Source organism: Cavia porcellus, unplaced genomic scaffold (genome assembly GCF_034190915.1).
Source record: "Cavia porcellus strain 051 isolate PalLab524CR breed Dunkin Hartley unplaced genomic scaffold, mCavPor4.1 scaffold_19, whole genome shotgun sequence".
Taxonomy (NCBI): domain Eukaryota; kingdom Metazoa; phylum Chordata; class Mammalia; order Rodentia; family Caviidae; genus Cavia; species Cavia porcellus.
Genome location: NW_026947502.1, coordinates 43,591,302 through 43,610,949, shown reverse-complemented (window position 1 = coordinate 43,610,949; position 19,648 = coordinate 43,591,302). Strand labels below are relative to the sequence as shown.

Sequence of the window (19,648 nt, the reverse complement as noted above, 5' to 3'; positions counted from 1 at the left end):
CAGTGTGCCTGATTTTACTTGTCTGGACATGCTGGGAAGATTCAGTTCTGTTTTGCATTCCACAGAGTATAAGAAGGAGAAAGGAGGTCATTAAATGTCTAATGAATTAATAAATTAAGGACAAGTAAATGAGCAATGTTCTCTTTGTCTTAAGCACTTTTCTGTGGAAAGTATCACATCTGCATTAGCAATGACAACAAAAGTCCAAGACCAAGCAGAAGGAAGAAAGAACAAGTCACACAGAGCCCCACCCTCAAGGATGACACACAAATTATTTTTTAATTTTTCTGGGCTTAGTTTTTTTTTTTTTAAAAAAACATTCACCATTGTGATTGTATTTAATTAAAGCCTTGACAGATGAATCCTAAGACAGTATCTTCTTCAGGAACCTGCACATCCAGTCGAGGGTCACCTTGAACACAGAGCTACACCACGGAAGTTTCCATGCAGAGCTTTGTCCAGGGCCTCTTCAAGTTACACGTCCAGAGGCATCAAGAGGTTCCTTCCTGTGGAGGACAATCTGGATGCAGACCTGCAGAGATGCCCAGCCAGGATGTTGCTGCAGGCTTAGAAACTGATGGCCACCTGACACTCTAGTTCTTCATGTTCTTCATTTACTTCAGCAATTCAGTTCCAGAGAGCACAAGAGTGGAAAGGTCTCTAACACATGCATTTCTGGAGACAAAGTGGGACTCGGCATCAGGGCCAGACACCATCTGTCCTCTCACTCCACAGATTCATTCCATTCTGTTCTTGACACAGTTTCATTTGAGAACTCATAAGACAAGCTCACATCTATAAATTAACATACATCCCAGTTTTTATTTTTCTATCCCCAGGTATTTACTGAATTCTTTTTGAAGATCCTGCCAGAACACACCTGGAAGCTTGCTTCTCATACATGCATGTGTGTAGAAGCACACATTGCACACACACAAGCATGCACTCGGAGCTTGTTCAGCTGGGTAGTTTTCCTGTCCTGTGTTTGGGTTGCCCCTTCTATGCAGATAAAATTGCTCCTTCCCAGAGGCCTTCTGAAATCTCAGATTGCATCTGTAGCTTTCATTCTTGGTGTTTGCCTTACAATGGAGATGGAAGGTCCATCCACTCCCTCATCAATGACAGTGTCCTGCCCTGTGCCTCACCCAGCTGCCCCATCAGGGATTCCGACCTCTCCTCTTTTGCTTGGCAGCACTTGCACAGGCATCTCACCAGAGAGAGGGGAAAGCACACAGGGCTGCTGCCAGAGCCTGTGGACCATTGCCTTTCACAGCCATCTCTCCCTGGGACCCATCACACCCCTGTTCTGACAAATAATACTCTCATATAGTTGTGCCCCTAATGATCCACAAGCATTCTTTTACTAAAAATCTGTTTTTTGAAATCAGATTTACCAGGGTGTCCTGTTTTTATTTGCTAAACCTAGCAACCCTACCCACAAGCATTTACCACATGGCATGATATATAATCCAAGTCGAGCAGAACCACAGCCCCATCCCCACAGATTCACAGCTGCTGGCAGGGGACAGTCCACCTGCCCAGCCAGTGCAGGATGCCACAGACAAATGGTACTGCCCATCTGGTTTCTGTAAAATGAATGGTCTCTCCCACCCCAACTAAAACATGTGTGGGTGTGGCCACATCATTAGGGAAAACAGGACCAGAGCAATTTAAAATGTCCTGTAAAATATTTTAAACAAGTCTAGAAAAGTCACTCCATATCCACACATGTCCCATGCTGGCCTTATTAAATGCTACCATTATCAAATATCTACATGGCATTATTAAACCCTTTTTTGCCCTATTGGTCTCCAACCTTATTGTCTTTAAAAAAGAAGATAATAAAGACAATGATAAGACCTCCTTAGTTCCTCCCTCTGCTCTCCTAGGAAGAAATCTCGGAAACAATCCAAATGCCCATCAATTACAGAATGGATAAAAAAGATGTGGTATTTTTACTCGATGGAGTATTACTCAGCTATAAAAGAAGGATAAACTTGAGGCTTTATAGGTAAATGGATGCAACTATAGACCATATTCATAAATGAAATAAATGAGTCGCGTGTATAAATATTGTATTGTCTCTCTGGTGTAAATTAAAAAAAAAGAGTAAAGAAGACTGAAAATGTACAATAGATATTGTAAAATGAAGGGGAAATGAAATGCTCAAAAGGAAAGAACAACTGGAATGGGGGAATGGAGAAAAGGAAGAAGGGAAAAGACTATATGTATATAGGTATACATATACATATGTGTGTATATATATATTTATACACACACACAAGATAGATAACTGTGCTACTAATCTCTGCAAGTTCATCAAAAAGAATAGTTTGTATTTTCATTGTTGGATTGTTTTATCATTTTTTCTTGCCTAAGTCTTGCAATTCAAACAACTACTTCCAAAATAACAATATACAATATATTAATTAGCATTAATTTCCTATTTTTTTGAAATTCTGTATTGTTTTTATCCTTTTTTTGTTTGGTTTGGTTTGGTTTTTAAATTTTAAAAAAAGAGATCACCACATCAAATTCATCAGCAGACTTTTCCCATTATAGTCTACAGGCTGGTGCATTCCTCGGGAGCACAATTTTCATGTCAGAAATTCAGGGACAGGGAATTTCCAGTCCTAGCTTTCCTATAAAACATCCATGAAATAAGACACTCATGCTCTGTTAAAAAGATGATGCACCCACACATGAGCTTGCATATGAGATGTGCTGAGCTGAATGACTCGTTCAGTGGGACAGTGGCCAGTGAGAGGTCCCACCTCCCTTGATTATCATAATCCAGGACATGAGATGCCCTTGTCTCTGACTGTTGGGGTCCTCAGACCCTGGTGCCCTGGGGCCATGGATGGTGTTTTCTTGCTTATTTTTACCTATCTGCCTGTTCTAGGGTTTTTGATTAACTTACACTAATTTGCTAATGAAAATGAGATTGGAAACTCTGAGATTCTCTAAGAACCCCATGGCAAGGTAGTTCTTAACATCCTAGGGACCACAGCATGCCAGACCCCCAAACACCTGAGCTAGTCAATGCCAGCCTCAGCTCTCTCCACAGCCCTCCTCAGGTCCTGCGTTGGAGACCTACACTTCCTAGGATTCCCAGAAGATATGGCCAGGGCTCACAGTCACCAGTGCTCTATTCCCTGAAGCACTGCACTGGCCAGATAGGATCTGGGGCAATGCAGAGCATGCCCAAGCTCACAAGGCTGCAGCCACAGGGCTTTAGAGAGGTACAGGGTAGGTAGGCTGGGGATTGGGATCTCCAACCTTTCTTCCTGGGGGACTGGTCACAGACAAGCTTGGCTATTCAGATAGTGTTCAGAGACTGTAATCATCAATGGACTCCATAAAGATGAGGGTATGAGCATATATCTCCATCCTGCCCACTCAGGTTTTGGCCATCCCTAGACAGGTTGTGGTGGGAACCTCTCAGGGCCTCCTTGGAATTTACCTGATAGGCAGGAGAACTGTCTCATGCTTCAATTCTCAGGTCAAGACTACCTTCTCTCCTTCTCTTTAGCCCACTGATGGACTAGAACAAAGCTTCTAGCCCATTTCCCTTGAGCCTAGGCTACAACATACACATAAAATGGCCAGTTAACCTTGAATTTCAGATACAGTCAAAGGGGTGTTTTAGTACACATATGTCTCATGTAATATCTAAGGCATGCTTATATTAAACAGTCACTTGTTGCTTATTTACAATTCATACAGAACTGGGTCATCTATGTTTTTCCTGGCAGCCCCAGACTACTCCCCTCATCAAGTCCAGCCACTCTCGAAACCACTGCCAGGCCCCACACTGAGTTCTTTGCCTGATGACTAGGACTAGGATACCTCCTTACCTAGTTCCTGCCCTGAACACCTACTTCATGGTTAGACCCATCCTGTTTTGTGAACACTGGTTCCCTTCTATACCCTGGTCCTTAGACCTCCTCAAGAGAGGCGGGTCCTTCCATATGGGCTTCTGTAACACCAGCCCTTCCACCTGGATGGCTTGCAGCACTGCATCCATTTCCTGCTCAGTGATTGTGGCCACCAATCCTGTTGAGTCTTTCCATCACTCATCATCTCCAACCTGTTGTTGTACAAATCCCAGGGACAGTGATGGTGGACCTGCTGATGTGTCTCAGGATATGGCATGACACTCAAAACAATCTGATCTGCCTGTTGTCACACAGGCCTTCCTTGGGCACAACCATCTCCACATCCATGAATCAAGTCCCCCAGCCTTTACGGCAACAAGGACTCATCCCGACAAGTTCACATACCTTGTTTGTCCCCATCTGAATGTGAATATCCCTTGCTCCTGGTCTATGGGCTTCTGCTCCCTCACTGCCCTTCCTTGGCATTTAGGGTCCACAGAGAAGACTCAGGACCCTTTCGTGGGCCTACTCCATTTGTTAGGAAAAGCTATTCGATTGTTGCTAGTTTGGGGCCTGGCTATGCCTGGCAGGTAGTGATTTATGAGTGGGGACTGATGGGCTCAGATGGAGGCATGACTGGCCTGTCAGGTTCCTGGCTTAGAAAACATCCCACCCACTGGCCTCTTACCCTCCTTTCTCAGGATTCCTGACCCAGGTCTGAGGAGCAGTGGGTGTACTTTCCCTCATCTGTGATTTTCACTGCATGTGGGTCAGTACCACACATCCTTAACACAAAGCTTCATCCCAACTGGGTCCTACATAGCTTCTGGTGGCAGTAGCAGACCCAAGGGTCTGATCTTTACGGGGTCACTTGACCTCTCAACTCTTGCCTTAGGCCTAGTGAGGGCTGTGGATATTTCCAGAAGCCTTGGGCTTACTCTGCCAGTCATTAAATTAGAGACTCAGCTCTGGTTACTAACCCAATTTGAACTCTACGCTGACAACAGGAGTCTTCAGCACTCGCTCAGTTGGAGCTATCACATCCTTAGATCCTCCTTGTTGCTGTGCTCTGTGGGACCCTCCAGCATGTATTGGTGGTCCCATGGGTATGTGTGGTCCCAGAGGCATGTGTCAGGGCCACCTCAGCACCCCAGCACCTGGAAGAGTTAACAAATGAGCAAAGGAATGAACAGGCAATAAACATATGGCAGAAGAGGTAATTGAGGCAGAATAGCCATGTAGTCCAACCTCAGGCACACAGCAGACAGTAATGTGGTACTTACATTTACCTGGCATCTGCTGTGTGCTGGTACAGTTCTGGCTCTTTCCCCCTCTCCCTCCCTAATCTTCACTTAACCATGAGAATGCCTGACTCAGTGAGGCCTAGAGACACAGGAACACATCTGGACACTGACTGAGCCTGCAGTCCTCCTCTAGTATCCAGGCACACTTTGCCCTGATCACAGAGCACCCCTGTCCTAGTCTTCATCAGCTGCCAAGCACTGCCCTCCACCACGTCCCCAGCAGCATACCACAGAGTGTGCACAGAGCCTTGGGAGCCTCAGGCTCTTGTTGGGCATTAAGATTGTCTGAAAACGGTGCTGGGAAAGGAAGTGAATTGACTGGTAATTGTTTTACTACATTTAGAACAGAAAAAAAATCATGGCTGCATTGTGAATGTAGAATGGATTTCAAGATGTAACAACAGATATCAAAGAAACATCGAGTCACTATGTCACTCCTCTTATAACCTCCCATGACACACCCTGGCACCTGGGGCACAATGACCTACAGGATTCTGATGATGCAGGAAAAGTTACACTTAAGTAACAAGGGATGCAACAGAAAAATAAACAGGGTGAACTACTGACCCAAGGGTGCCTAGAAGCTAACAGAGCATGCAGAGATAAGCTCATCCTGCATGATCTAAGGCAGAGTGTGAGGGACATCTCAGTAGGCTTTGGTGCAACTGGGAACTCTCCTCTGAATCACAGCCACACCTAGCAGAGGGACTCTGAATTTGACTCCAACTGTTACTATAGCCAAGTGACATCCAGCCAAGTTACTGCCATGGTCACAGACCAAGGGTTCCAGCACCAACTGTCTATATGCTACAGCCAGATGTAAGTGTATATAGCAAGCTTGTCTCCTGTCCAGAGCCCACATCTCTGCTTGCACCCCAGCACCCCAGCACCTGGAAGAGTTGTACCCCCAAGTACAAGTGCAGAAAAATGGTAGACATGGGCCAGCCTTGACCATCAGAATAAACTCATCCCCTTTCTCCTTGCTCCCTCCCACACTGAGCGCTGTCTGCATGGCTGCTGTGCTGGTGTCACCATGAACACTTGGTCACACATCAAGAGCAGAGTAGGGAGTGTGTACATGAGGAATACAAAGTGGTTATGTGGATGGTTTATTGGATAGACGAAGGAAGGATGGATGGTTGAATGGATCAATGAAGGATGGGGGGAAGGCTGGATGAATTTGGAAAGGTAGATGGGTGGGTAGATGGAAGGATGGATGGGTAGATGGAAAAATGGAAAGATGAATGATGGATGAATTAGAACAGAACATGAGACAGATAATGGATGGATGGAAAGACAGATAGATCTTTCCATCTGTCTATATGGGTAGACAGGTGATGGGTAGAAGGTAGATGCAGGCAGATATCATTAGCAGGGATCATGAAATGAGAAAGTTGGAAGGCATATTTCCCACAGGACTCCCAGCCTGTGTGCTTATCAGACCCTCACCCTGAAGCTGCTCTTGTGCTTCAGGATTTGTGAAGTCACAGTAGGAGAGTGAATCCCAAGTGGCAGAGCAGCACAGAGAATTCTCATTTCTGAATTCTCACTCTAGAATCTTCACCCAGGTGGGGTGACTTGAAGGACCTGTCACCATCCCCCCAGCACCAGACTAGGACTTAGTACAAGTAAGTGTCACTGAGGACAGGCTGCTGTATGGGTGACTGAGCCCTCCCTAGGTGTGCAGAAGGCAGGTGAAAATCTCTAGGAAGCAGCCACTGGGATCTATAGCCTTGTCTTTCCTTCACAACCTTCTTAGCAGGGAAAGCCTAGGGCAATAGACAGAGTGAGACAGGCCATGAGGGGATGTAGGCCCTAGGTGGCAGGCAGTGAAGGAGGGAAAAGAGTCTGCCACCACCTGCCCCCTTCCCACCCTGCTTAGAAGTCCAAAACCACCTAGTTCTGTGGATGTCAAAGCAGGCTCCATTCTGGACCCATAGTGGCATCTGCCTTGTTGCTAGTACTGTAAATACCCTTCCCATCTGTGAGAGGGAGGCCCATCCCATATGAGGGGGTGACATGCTTATTAGCAAAAGAAGTGAACATTAAGCACCAAAACACCTCAGCACTGGAAAGGAGCATTGGCCACAATTCCCCTGATCTCAGAAGACTTCAGAAGTAAAGGGGAACCTTGGCTTCCCCTCTTTCTCACCTGAAAGACCTCAGCAGTTGAAGGGACCCTTGGCCACACCACCCCTACAACTGAAAGACCTCAGCACAAGGGGAGCCTCAGCTGTCACTCCCTCACACCTGCACAACCTCAGCATACCACAGACCATCAGCAACACCTTTCACCACCTGCACTACCTTGTGGTCTGGTGGGAGCCTCGGCAACACTTTCCCACACTTGGAGGACCTCAGAAAGCTAGTGAGAGTGCAGACTCAGCAACTGGGTGAATGTCAGCCACATGGTAGGACCCTAAGACACAGATGATGGACAGTAAAAACTAGCAGGATTGAAAACATCAAGATATTAACCCAAAAGGTGAAAATGACAAAACCAAAATGCAAAATGCTATCTCAAACACCCAACCCATCTTGAACAAGTACAGGAGACATCAAAATAAAGGGCATTAGAAGTCACACACCTAAAATTCCTGAAAAGATAGCAAGTGAAATAAAGAGAGAAATCTATGAGGCCATCGAGGAAATTAGATTAGAAATAATGCCACAGGTAAACAAAGAAATGACAGACTTAATAAAGGAGTTGTTCAGCATAGGTAGAGAAGACATAGATTAAAAAAGTACAGCAGCATGGGAAAATGACAGAAACCTTGAAGGAACAATGTAGGAAAAAAATACAATGAATGAAACAAATTCAAAGAAATATCCAGTGTGTTAGTTACTTTTTGCTCGTCGCTGAGACAAAATACCTGAAGCCCAAGTTGGGAAAGGAAAGGTTTATTTCTTACAGTTTTGGAGGTTTCAGTCCACACTCAGTTGGCTCCCAGGTAGGCGGGCATGGCTGGGCAGCCTTTCATGGTGGCTGCAAACAGCAAACTCCAACCAGCAAAGAGAGCAAGAAACACCTTCCTGCCATTACATCACATCCTGGCTCCACCCCTAAGTGGGTGTAGCACTAACACCATCAATCCAAGCAGAATAACAAATGCACAATTCAAACTCATGAGGCCTGGGGGACACAAACATAAACCATGACATCCAGTAAGTTAAATATTCCACTGAAAGCTATAAAACTGCTTGAACAAAACTGAAGATAGACTTTCAAATCTTGAAGATAGGATCACAGCTAGTGATCACAAAGGAAATAACTCTTTTTTTATCGGTACCGGGGATTGAACTCACAACCATGTGCTTGCAAAGCAGGCACTTATGCCACTGAGCTAAATCCTCAGCCCCAGGAAATAACTCTTAAAAATAACAAAGGATCATGCAATAATAATTCAACATCTCCAAGACAATGCAAGGAAAAACAATATAATACTAATAGGTGTCAGTTAAATACAGAAGTCAATGCAGACAACATAAAAAACCTATTTGCAGAAATAATAGCAGAAAAATCTCTCAAGCATGGGGGAAGAATCTGATATATAGACAAGTGAGGCATATAGAACTCCAAACATTCATAACCAAAATAAATTTATACCCAGACATATAATAATGAATATCCCAGAAATTTCAGCATAAAAACAGAATATTAAATCTGCTAGAGAAAAAAAAATCAGCTCACCTGTCAAGAAAAACCCATTAGAATCATGGCAGACTTCTCAACACAAATCCTCAACAAGACGAGCTTGGAGTGAAGTATTTCAAGCCCTGCAAGAAAACAACTTTCAGGCCAGATTGATGTAACCTAAAGAACTTTCTTTCAAAGTTAGTGGAGAAATAAGATATTACCACGACCAAGAACAACTGAAGAAATTCATGTTCACCAAGCCAACCCTAGAACGAGTACTAAAAGACAGTCTAGATAGATATAAAAAAAATGACCACAATTCCCAGAAGAACAACAAAAAGAAATCTCCAGGTAAGGCAAGCAATTAAACAAGGGGAAAAAGCAGGAAACCAACAACAGGAAAATAACATGACAAAGTTAAACCAGTACATATCAATTATAACTGTCAATGCAAATGGCCTCAATTAACAAATTAAAAGAAATAGATTGGCAGAATGGATCAAGGAACAGGATCCAACATTATGCTGCATACAAGAAACACATATAGCTCAAAAAGAAACTCATAGGCTGAAAGACAAAGGATGGAAAACAATATTCCATGCAACAGGAACCCAGAAAACATCAGGGGTAGCTATTTTGTTTGCAGACAATGGGAACTTCAAACCAAAAATGATCAAAAGAGATAAAGTTACTACATAATTGTTAGGGGAAAAATTGAAGAGGAAGAGGTAAGAATCATAATTATATATGCACCAAATACAGAAGCATCCAACTATATAAGACAAATACTAATAGACATGAAAAATTAAATATTCAATAACAATTGCAACAAGAGAACTTAACACCCCATTATCAGAAAGAGATAGATCAACCAGACAAAAAGGCAACAAAGAAATAACAGAACTGAATCAAACTTGTGAACAGATGGACTTACTAGACTTTGCAGTGTTTCACCCAGCAACATCAGAATACATATTCTTTTCAGCTGCACATGATACATTCGCTAAAGTAGACAATATATTAGTCCATATAACATGCTTAAGTAATTGCAAAGAGATTGAAATTATCTTGTGCATCTTATCTGACCATAATGCACCAAAATTCGAATTTAATGGCAAAAGAAACTGCAAAACCAACATAAACACATGGAAATTAAACAACACCCTCCTCAACAACCAATGGTTTAAGATGAAATTAAAGAAGAAATTAAACAATATCTACAATTCAATGAAAATGCCAATACAATATACTAGAACCTATGGGATGCAAGGAAAATAGTTCTAAAAGGGAAATGTGTAGCAATGAATTGTCACATCAGGAAAACACAATGAGCACAAATAAACAATCTAATGCTGCACCTCAAGCATCTTAAAAAAAAAAAAAAGAGCAAGTCAAGCCCAAAGCTCATAGAAGGGAGGAAATTATAAAGATCAGAGCAGAAATTAACACAATTGAGACTAAGAAAACAATACAAATAATGAAGAGTAGGTCCTCTGAAAGAATAAAAATAATTGATAAACCTCTGCCAATCTTATCAAAAAGAGGAAAGAAAAAGCTCAAATTCATGCAAAAAGCAATGAAAAGGGTAAATTACTACATATCCTGTGGAAATTCAGAAAATCATCAACAGCTACTTTAAAAATCCTTACTTACATAGGCTGAAAAACACAGAGGAAATGGACAGATTCCTATAAATATATGAATTATCAAAACTGAATCAAGAAGAATAATTTATTCTTGGAGATAAGTATTACTCGGATACCAAAACCAGAGAATGACCCAACCTAAAACAGAACTATAGGTCAATATCCATAATGAACATTGTTGCAAAAATTCTCAATAAAATACCAGCAAATACAATGCAGCACATCATCAAGAAGATTGTAGACCAAGTAATATTCATCCCAAGAATGTAGGGATGGTTTAACATATCAACATGTAATACTCCACCCCCACAGAGCTAAAGACAAAAACACTCACATGATCATCTGAATAGATGGAAAAAAAGCTCTATGATAAACTCCAACACTTGCTTATGACAAAAAAAAAACCTACAGAAAATCAGAACAGATTGTCTATACATGAATCTGATAAAAGTCATCTATAACAAACCAACAACCAACGTCATACTAAGCAGACAAAAACTGAAAGCTCTTACTCTAAAATCAGGAACAAAATAAAGATGTTCACTATCACCACTCCTATTCAATATAGTTCTGGAAACATTAACCAGAGTAATTAGACAAGTGAGAGAAATAAAAGGAATAAGGATAGGAAGAAATTAAATTATCACTATTTATAGATGACATGATACCCTAGATAGAAGACTCCAAAAGCTCTATCAGAAGACTATTAGAGTTAATAATCAAATTCAGCAGTGTAGCTAGATAAAAGCTCAATACTCGAAAATCAATAGCACTCCTTTACACAAAAACTAACTGAAAGACAAATTATGGAAATATCACCTTTCACAATACCATTCAAAAAATGAAATATTTAGGAATCAGCCTAACAAAGGGTGCAAAAGATCTCTATACATTAAAAAACTATAGTACTTTATAAAAGGAGATTAAAGATAATATTAGAAAATGGAAAGATGTCCCTCACTCTTGGAGAGAAAGAACCAACATAGTGAAAATGGCCATAATCTCAAAACTGTTATACATAGTTAAAGCACACTTGATGAAACTACCATTAACATATCTCACAGATCTAGAGAAAACATTCCCAAAATTCCTTTGGAAACAGAAGAGACCTAGAATAGCAAAGGCTATCCTGGGCAACAAAGGCAAGGCAGGAGACATCACAATCCCTGACTAGAAATTTTACTCCAAAGCTACTGTGATAAAATCAGCATGATACTTGGAGGAAAAAAAAACAGACCTGACAATCAGTAGAACAGATTAGAAGATGCAGAAACAACTACAAAGACACTCAGCTACCTTATCTTTGACAAAGGAGAGAAACATGTTCACTGAAAGAAGATAGGCTCTTTAATAAATGGTGCTGGAAAAATTGGAAAAATGCTGAAGACTAAAACTAGAACCATGTCTATCGCTATGCACTAAACTAAAGTCAAAATGTATCAAAGGTTTGAATATTAAAACAGAAACAGGAAATTTACTGGAAGACAAGGTAGATAGAAAGTTTAAAAACATAAGGGTAGGCAAAGAGTTCATGAACAAAATGCAAATAACATAGAAGTACTTCAAAGAATCAACAACTGGGACTTCATCTCATTCAAAAGCTTTTCATTTCAAAACAAATCACCAACAGAGTGAAAAGAAAACCCACAGAAGGGAAAAAATTTTAGCCAACAGTCCCTCAGACAAAAGACTTATATATCTAGAATATATAAAGAATGGAAAAACATCAGGACCCCCAAATTCAAAGACCCTCTCCAAAAATGAGCATCTGAAATGAACGTGCACTTCTCAGATAAAGAAATACAAGTGGCAAATAAATACATGAAGAAATGTTCAACATCACCGGTCACTTGAAAAATGCAAATTAAAACAACACTGAGATTCCATCTCACTCCAGAAAGAATGGCTGCCATCAAGAAACCAACCAATAACAAATGTTGGTGAGGCTATGGGGAAAAAGTAACACTGTTGATGGGAGTGTAGACTGAAACCAGTGTGAGATTCCTCAAAAAACTTGGATTGGAGGTCCCATTCCATCCAGCTACTCCACTTCTGGGTATTTTCCCAGAAGAATTGAAAACATCATGTCACAGTGATATACATGCAGCACAATTTGTAATAGCTAACTAAATCTTGGAAACAACCTAAATGCCAATCAACCACAGAATGGACAAAAAAGATGTGGCATTTTTATACAGTGGAGTATTTTTCATCTATAGAGAAGGATAAACTTAAGGTTTTATAGGTAAATGGTTGCAACTTGAGACTATGTTCATAAGTGAAGTAAATCAAACTTACATGTGCAAATATCATACTGTCTCCATAATGTTAAAAAAAAAACCTGAAAGAGTAGTAAGACCCAAAATGTATAAAGAATATTGTGAAAATGAAAAGGAAAGAAAGTGCTCAAAAGGAAATAACAACTAGGACAACAGAAAGGAGAAAAGGAAAAAGGGAAAAGTTTGTATGTATATAGGTATACATATATGTGTGTGTACGTATATATATATACAAGACAGATAACTGTGTTACCAATCACTGTAAGTTCATCACAAAGAACAGTTTGTGCTTTCATTCTCTGATTGTTTGATCATTTTTTCATGCCTAAGCCTTATAATTTGAACAACTACTTTGAAAACAATATAGACTATATTAAGTACTATTAATTTTTTATTTTTTTGAAATCCTGCATCATTTCTATCCTTGTTTTGTTTTTATTTTTATTTTTTTAAATTTTATTTAAAGAATGACTAAACAAAACAGAAAATAGGTAGAAATAATGCATATGTTCAGAGAAAAAATAAACAGTAAGAAATCACTAGTTAATGTTTACATACTGTCCTTTTACAAATAGTTGTTCAAGATACAAAAGTGGAACATATCTGCAACCAGTTCAGTTCAACTATTCAATAAAAACTTAGTAATATGGTTGTCAATGCTACACATTTAAACATACATGCAGTTATCCATATCTTCATTTATGTTGAGATTAAACAAACTAAAGCAGGCTAAAGTCATTCTGAACAAAGAATAACAGTATTGCTGGATTTCACATCATGGCACTCGGGATCAGCATTGGAGCACTGGGTACTGTAGTGACTTTTAAAAAAAAAATTTATTTAAAGAAACACTAAACAAAATAGAACATGGGTAGAAATAATACATACTTTTCAAAGAAAAAATAAACAGATCATTAGTTGAAGATTACAGATTGTCGTCTTACAAATAGTTATTCAAGATACTAAAGTGGAGCATATAAAGTGGGGATTCAAACAGTGAGACTGCAACCAGTTCAGTTCAACTATTCAATAAAAACTTAGAAATATGGTTATCAATCCTATACACTTCAACATACATGCAGTTATCCATATCTTCAATTATGTTGAGATTGAACAAACCCAAGCAGGCTAATATCACTCTGAACAAAGAATAATACTATTGCTGGGTTTCACATTATGACATTCCAGGATCAGCACTGGGTACTTTAGTGTCTCTTTTTCTTCAAAGTATCTCTCCATTTCATCATGTGTCATAAGATCAATTCTCATAAACTGTTTATAGATGCTACACATGCCTGAGTCTTAATATGTATTTCTATCCTTTCTATATTAGAGGGAGAAACAAAAAGCAAGACAAAACAAAAAATATTCCTATAAACACATGAAATGAAAAAGATATATAAGCCCATTGTACAAGAAGTTCTCACATAGTTCCTGTGTTGTCTCTTGTTATCTTCAGTAGAATTGGCTATATCATCAGACATAGTATAATTGAATATATCAGTACATAACAGTATTAATAAAAATACAACTTTGTATATAGTATAGAACTTCAAAAACAGGCAGTAATCAAACCAGAATATGTATCGTAGAGTTTTGTCATCTTCAGTGTAGTTGCCTATACTCTCAGACTTGGTATTATCATATCAGTTTTGAATAAAATCTGTCAATACCAAACAGCAATCAAACAAACCAGATTTAACTAAGATCAGTCATGATAAAACAGTATAATACAGGGCTCCAGATTAAGATAATAGGAAATTAAAGATGATTACTGTGCTATATCCTGATGTTTTTGGGATAGCTGTCTGTGCCCTCAAATCTAATGCAAGTAGACAAACTGGGACAGAATAAAATCTAAGCAGAGTGGTGTGAATAATGTGACCTTGTTTTGTTTTTAAAATAAAAAAATTTTAAAAGTGAACATATCCATATAGCCAAAGCCCATGCTCTGAGCCCAGTTCCATGCCACATCACTACTGCTGGAGAAAAGCAAAGTCCCCCAATCACAGGGCCTACGCTCACAGCCAGTGGCCCAAGTGTAGAACATGCTCTTCCAGGCTGAAGGTGCCAGGCTGTGGGGTCAAACGTCACAGGTGAATCTTTGTTGCCAGCTGAACCTGGACAAATCCTCAGCTTTCCAAGCCCACTGGGTAGGTGTGTAGATTGAGTGGCACAAAGTCCTTAGGGCACCCACTCTCTGCATCCTTGCTAAGAGGACAGCAAATGGAGGATGAAGACCTCAGACCTCTTCCTGGCCAGAGAACAGTGCTATACACTCAGCCCAAGTATAGGCTCACAGTAGGCACTCAGAAGATGTTTGCTGAGCTGAGCTGAAGGGGAAAATTGCCTTTCTTCTGCCACGTGCAACCTGGAGCCCTCTAATCAATAGTAGCCATTGAACCTTATGCTTTAGTAAGTGACCACATTGTTTGTGCTCACACCTGAAAGAAAAGGGAAGCAAGTGCCTTTGATTCTGACAAGGCCCTACTGCTTAGGTGCTGCACCAGGGAGCTCCTGTGGGTGCTTAGTCTGCAGGGTGCAGGCAGTCAAGACTCTTCACATGTGAGGCAGGGACAGTGAGACCCTTAGCTCTGATCTACTCACCTAGATTCAGCCACTCAGCAGAGACGGGAGCTGACTGCTGCCTGGGCTTTGCCTTAGGGCTGGGCAGGATCTGAGCAAGATGCCTTCCTGACCCTAGAGGCCCTAGTGTGACAGAAGCTGGGACCCAGGAAGGCTTGACCAAGTACTTTCCCCACTCTAAGACCCAATCAGGCTAGACATACATGACTGCTTAGACCATCAGGCCCTGCTGGGCTCTTGCTGTATCTCTGGTCCCCTTTCATTCCCCTACCAGGAAGAGAAGGCCCCCTGATGCTGGTCTTAGGCCCTTTTCTGGACACCCCAAAAACCAGGATGGGGTCCCTATAGACTGTTTCACCAGCCTAGCCTTTGTTCTGAGGAGCACTCATGTTCTATAGTGGGCATAGGCCAAGAGCTGGGCAGAACCAGGAGTAGAATGGGATCACCCTCTGGGCTGCAGAGCTGGGTCTGAAAGCCCAGGCTCTGTGTGGAAACCCCCATGGGTACCTAAGGAGTGGGGACCTAAAAAGATGATTGGGGCTGCAGGGGCTCAGGGACATTCTCGTTTAAAAAGCAGGGGCAGAACAAAGACAGCCAGTGTAAAGGTACACAGAGGGCAGGGTGGGGCCAGGACAGAAGGGGACAGCATGAGGCCCAGAGACCGTACAGTCACTAGGTACAAGCCAAGCCCATCCCACCTGCCCAACATCCTGGCAGGAGCCCTGCTCAGGAACATTCTTTCTCTGTGCTCGGCTGAATGTACCCTTGTACACAGAGACACCTGCAGGGACTACACAGTGCCTCTTCCATCAGACCATGTGCTCCAAGGATGACAGTGTCCTCCTGCCTCTGTTTACCTGTCACAAAAAGAAGAGGGACATTCATGATCCCAGGTCAGGTTTCCACCCTACAAGGACCTTCTTCTCAGCAGAGACCCCTGCCCTGAACCAACCGTGCTGCTTCTGGGTGACCATGGCTCAGGCCAGCAGGATACCTCTCTATCTGGGTATCACCAACAGCTAGCAGAACAGCTGTCCATTTGCACAGCTTCTCCCACCCCTCGTTTGATCCCCTCTGTCACTCCAAGATTTATGAAAATCCTGATTGCTGAATTGCTCCTAATGTCAAACATAGGCAGATGAATGTCAGATTTGGTCTTAGCCTCCAGTCAATATCCACCCTTGATAGAACAGTTTGTAATACCCTCACAAGCCAGATGGATCAGCTCCTGTGCCCATCCCAACAAATACTTCTTCCCCTACCTGTCATCATGTCTCCCCAATGTGGTGACAGCTGCAGGTCCCTGTTCCCTCCCCCATGCACACACCTGTAGAAACAGGAGGGCAGTGGTCAATGAGGCAGGGCATGCTCTGATCAACAGCAACCCTGTGGCTGTCACCTCACCATTTTCTCCACTGTTTCTATCATTAAAAATGCCATCCAGTCACCTCTACCATTCCTGCAGCTGCCTATTCTATGGCTCCTGAGAGCTTTGCCAATGACATCTCCTCCTCTTCCTTCTCACCCTGCTTCACAGTGGGAGCATCCAGGTCTCTTGCCCACTAAGTGTGGCAAAGGAGTGAATGAGTGTTTCTCAAAAAATGTACCAATGGATGCACAAGTACTTATGGAGAAGCTCAATGTCACCAATTAAAAGGAAATGGCAAATAAGGAACAAGAGCTCCCACACATCATGGTGGCCACTCTCAAAGCCAGGAGGTGGTGAGAATTTGGGAAAGTTGTAATTTTTGTGACATAGCAGTACAGCTGCTGCAGAAAACAGTAGGGTGTTCCTTATAGAATAAAATGTAGAATGGCTGTGATCAAAAGACTCCATTTCTGGCTATGTATGGACCTGAAAGATCTAGAAGCAGAGATTCAGGCAAAACCTACACACTCAAATTATAATAGCCTTGCTTCTAGAGTACATAGGTGAAAGCAGCACAAACAACCATTATCGATGAGTGGACAAACATATTGGATGCAGTGTTGTTCACCTTTAAAGAAATCTCCTGAGTCATGGAAGATGGAACCTAGAGGATGTTCTCCTCTATGAAATCAGCCAGTAACAAAAGCACAAGTGCTTTGCCATTCCATTTACATGAAGTTCTTAGAGGAGTCAAGTTCATAGGCAGAAAGTAGGATGGGGAGCAGGGAACTTGGCAGAAACAATGGGGAGTTAGTGTTTAGTGTGGACAGTTTCTTTTTTTGCAAAATGAGATGAGCTCTGGAAACAGATGATGGTGATGACTGTGCAACAATGAAGACACACCTAACACTAGCAACCTGTACTCTTAAAAATGGTAAAGATGGCCCAGGCTCATTGGCACACACCTGTTACTTCAGCACTCTGGAAGGCTAAGGCCAGATCACAAGCTTGAGCCCAACCCAAGCAACTTAATGACTTAGCAAGACCTTGTTTAGAAAAAATAAAAATGGTCTGGGAATGTAGCCCAATACAAAGGCCTTGGATTCAATTCCAGTACCCAACAAAGAAAGAAAAAGGGGAGGGGTAGGTAAATATAAGGTGCGCAGCTTTCCCCTTACTGAAACATAATACCTAAAACCCACAATTTAAGGAGGCAGGGTTTACTTTGACTGGCAGCTTCAGAGGGTTCAGTTCATGGCCAGCTACATCCAAGGCAGAAATGTCATAGAGGAAGGGCATGGCAGAAGAAACTTCTCAAGTTCATGGGAACTCAGTTCATGGAAAACAGAGTAGGGGGACAATGTTCACAAGGAATGTGGGGGTAAGATATATACTCCAAGTCATACACTCAGAGACCACCCAGACACACCTAGTAGTATGCTTTACTAATATCCTAGGTGGCTCCCAAATCAATCAAGTTGACAGTTAATCTTAACTGTCACATGTATTTTAGCACAATTTAGAATTAGCCCAAAGAGAGATGGACTCTCAACCACTATGGGACTTGTCTGGAGGCTACCTGTGAAAAAGCCACAGTGAAAGTCACACACAGCACCTCTAACCTGAGACCTTGCTATGAACCATCCCCTTTGGTGACAGAGCCAGTTACATTGACAAAAACCCTAGTGGAGACTCACTGAATACCCAGGAGTGACTGAGAGTGCCCTGGGGTTGAATAGTGATTTTCTTGTCCTGGTCATAGTGCCTCTTCTTGGCTAGATAGTCATTTAAGATCTTTATTTTCCCTGATCAAGGGGTGGCAGGATCAGTCATCTCCTAGGAGTCCCTGCCTGGGAATTTTGTTCACCCCAGGGACCCTAAGAAGCTGTTATTCATGGCTGTCCTTCCCATGGCCTCCTCTACAGCCAGACCCAGTCTCCTTTTCTCCCTTTCTGTCTCCTAGAAGAGCACTGGTCTTCATCACTCACAGCCCCCAGCACCTTTCCCTTGGATACTGGCAGACACCAAGGGATAGGACATGAGTTATCCAATCTCATGAGGCATCTACAGCCCTTGCCCTGTAACTAGTTCCACAGCTAAACCAAGAGCTATGGGGAGGTACAGAAGATCAATCTGGCTGAGAGGAGAGACTATGCCATATCTTCTCAGCCAAGCAGCAAGCTTCATAGTTACAAGGTCCCCTGGCATGTGCTCAGCACTATGGTAAGCCTCCATAGCAGATAAGTTTCTCTCAGGAGAAAAAGGAACAATGGGGCCACCACAATATCATCTTGCGTGTTATCACGCAAGCTCTATGCAATCTTTGCATCTGAAGAAATAAAGAGTAAGTCATTCCTTCCTCTCTCCTAAACCTACCTGGTCCTCTGGCTGGCAAGAGCTGCTGTCCTCCACCTCCAGCAGTGGTCACATTGGCTTCCCTATCTTCAGCCTGACCTCACCCACCTGTGGCTATTGTCATAGCTGTGGGGAAAAGCTTTACCCCAGGGCCTTACCAGCTCTGATCCTGGCCTCTTCACTGCACTCCCAGGACAACACCAGGCATGGGTTACCCAGTCAACTGCTTACACAACTAGCCACAGCCACCTTTCCCATTATCTCTGGCCACTCCTTATCCACTCTGATAATTGGTTCCAGGGTTACTTCCTTCTCTCTAGGTCTTGCAGGCCTATGGCCCCATCACCACAGCCAACATACAGAGCCATAAGCAACAGGGATCCTGCCTTTGGGAGCAGATATGGAGCTGTCTGTGAAGGGGAAGCCCACTCTGAGGCTGTGGGAAGGACAAGCTGAGGACAAGCTGAGGGAAGAGCAGGTGATCTGCACAAGCCTTAGCACCACCAGCCTCAAGCAAGGGACACTTGCAGAGGAAAAACCTCAGGAGGTAAGCAACTTCCAGCCTCTCATTTCTGCTCTCTGGCAGGTTCTGAG

At 42.3% G+C, this 19,648-nt stretch overlaps 2 long non-coding RNA genes across 8 annotated transcripts in view; both read right to left on the bottom strand.

Moving 5' to 3' along the window:
- Positions 1–253: 253 nt before the first annotated feature.
- The window catches only part of LOC106028418 (uncharacterized), a 208,971-nt gene continuing 189,576 nt past the window's right edge, over positions 254–19,648 (bottom strand). For 6 of the 7 annotated variants that reach the window (XR_010041175.1, XR_010041174.1, XR_010041172.1 and 3 more), the window contains one exon: positions 254–5,035. This is a non-coding gene — a long non-coding RNA (uncharacterized LOC106028418). Of the gene's footprint in view, positions 5,036–8,873; positions 12,162–19,648 lie in introns of those variants that run through there. The other variant, XR_010041178.1, reaches the window with a different exon arrangement.
- Positions 13,562–19,648, bottom strand: part of LOC134471649 (uncharacterized) — a 71,288-nt gene continuing 65,201 nt past the window's right edge. The window contains exon 2 of the long non-coding RNA XR_010041179.1: positions 13,562–16,187. This is a non-coding gene — a long non-coding RNA (uncharacterized LOC134471649). The remainder of the gene's footprint in view (positions 16,188–19,648) is intronic.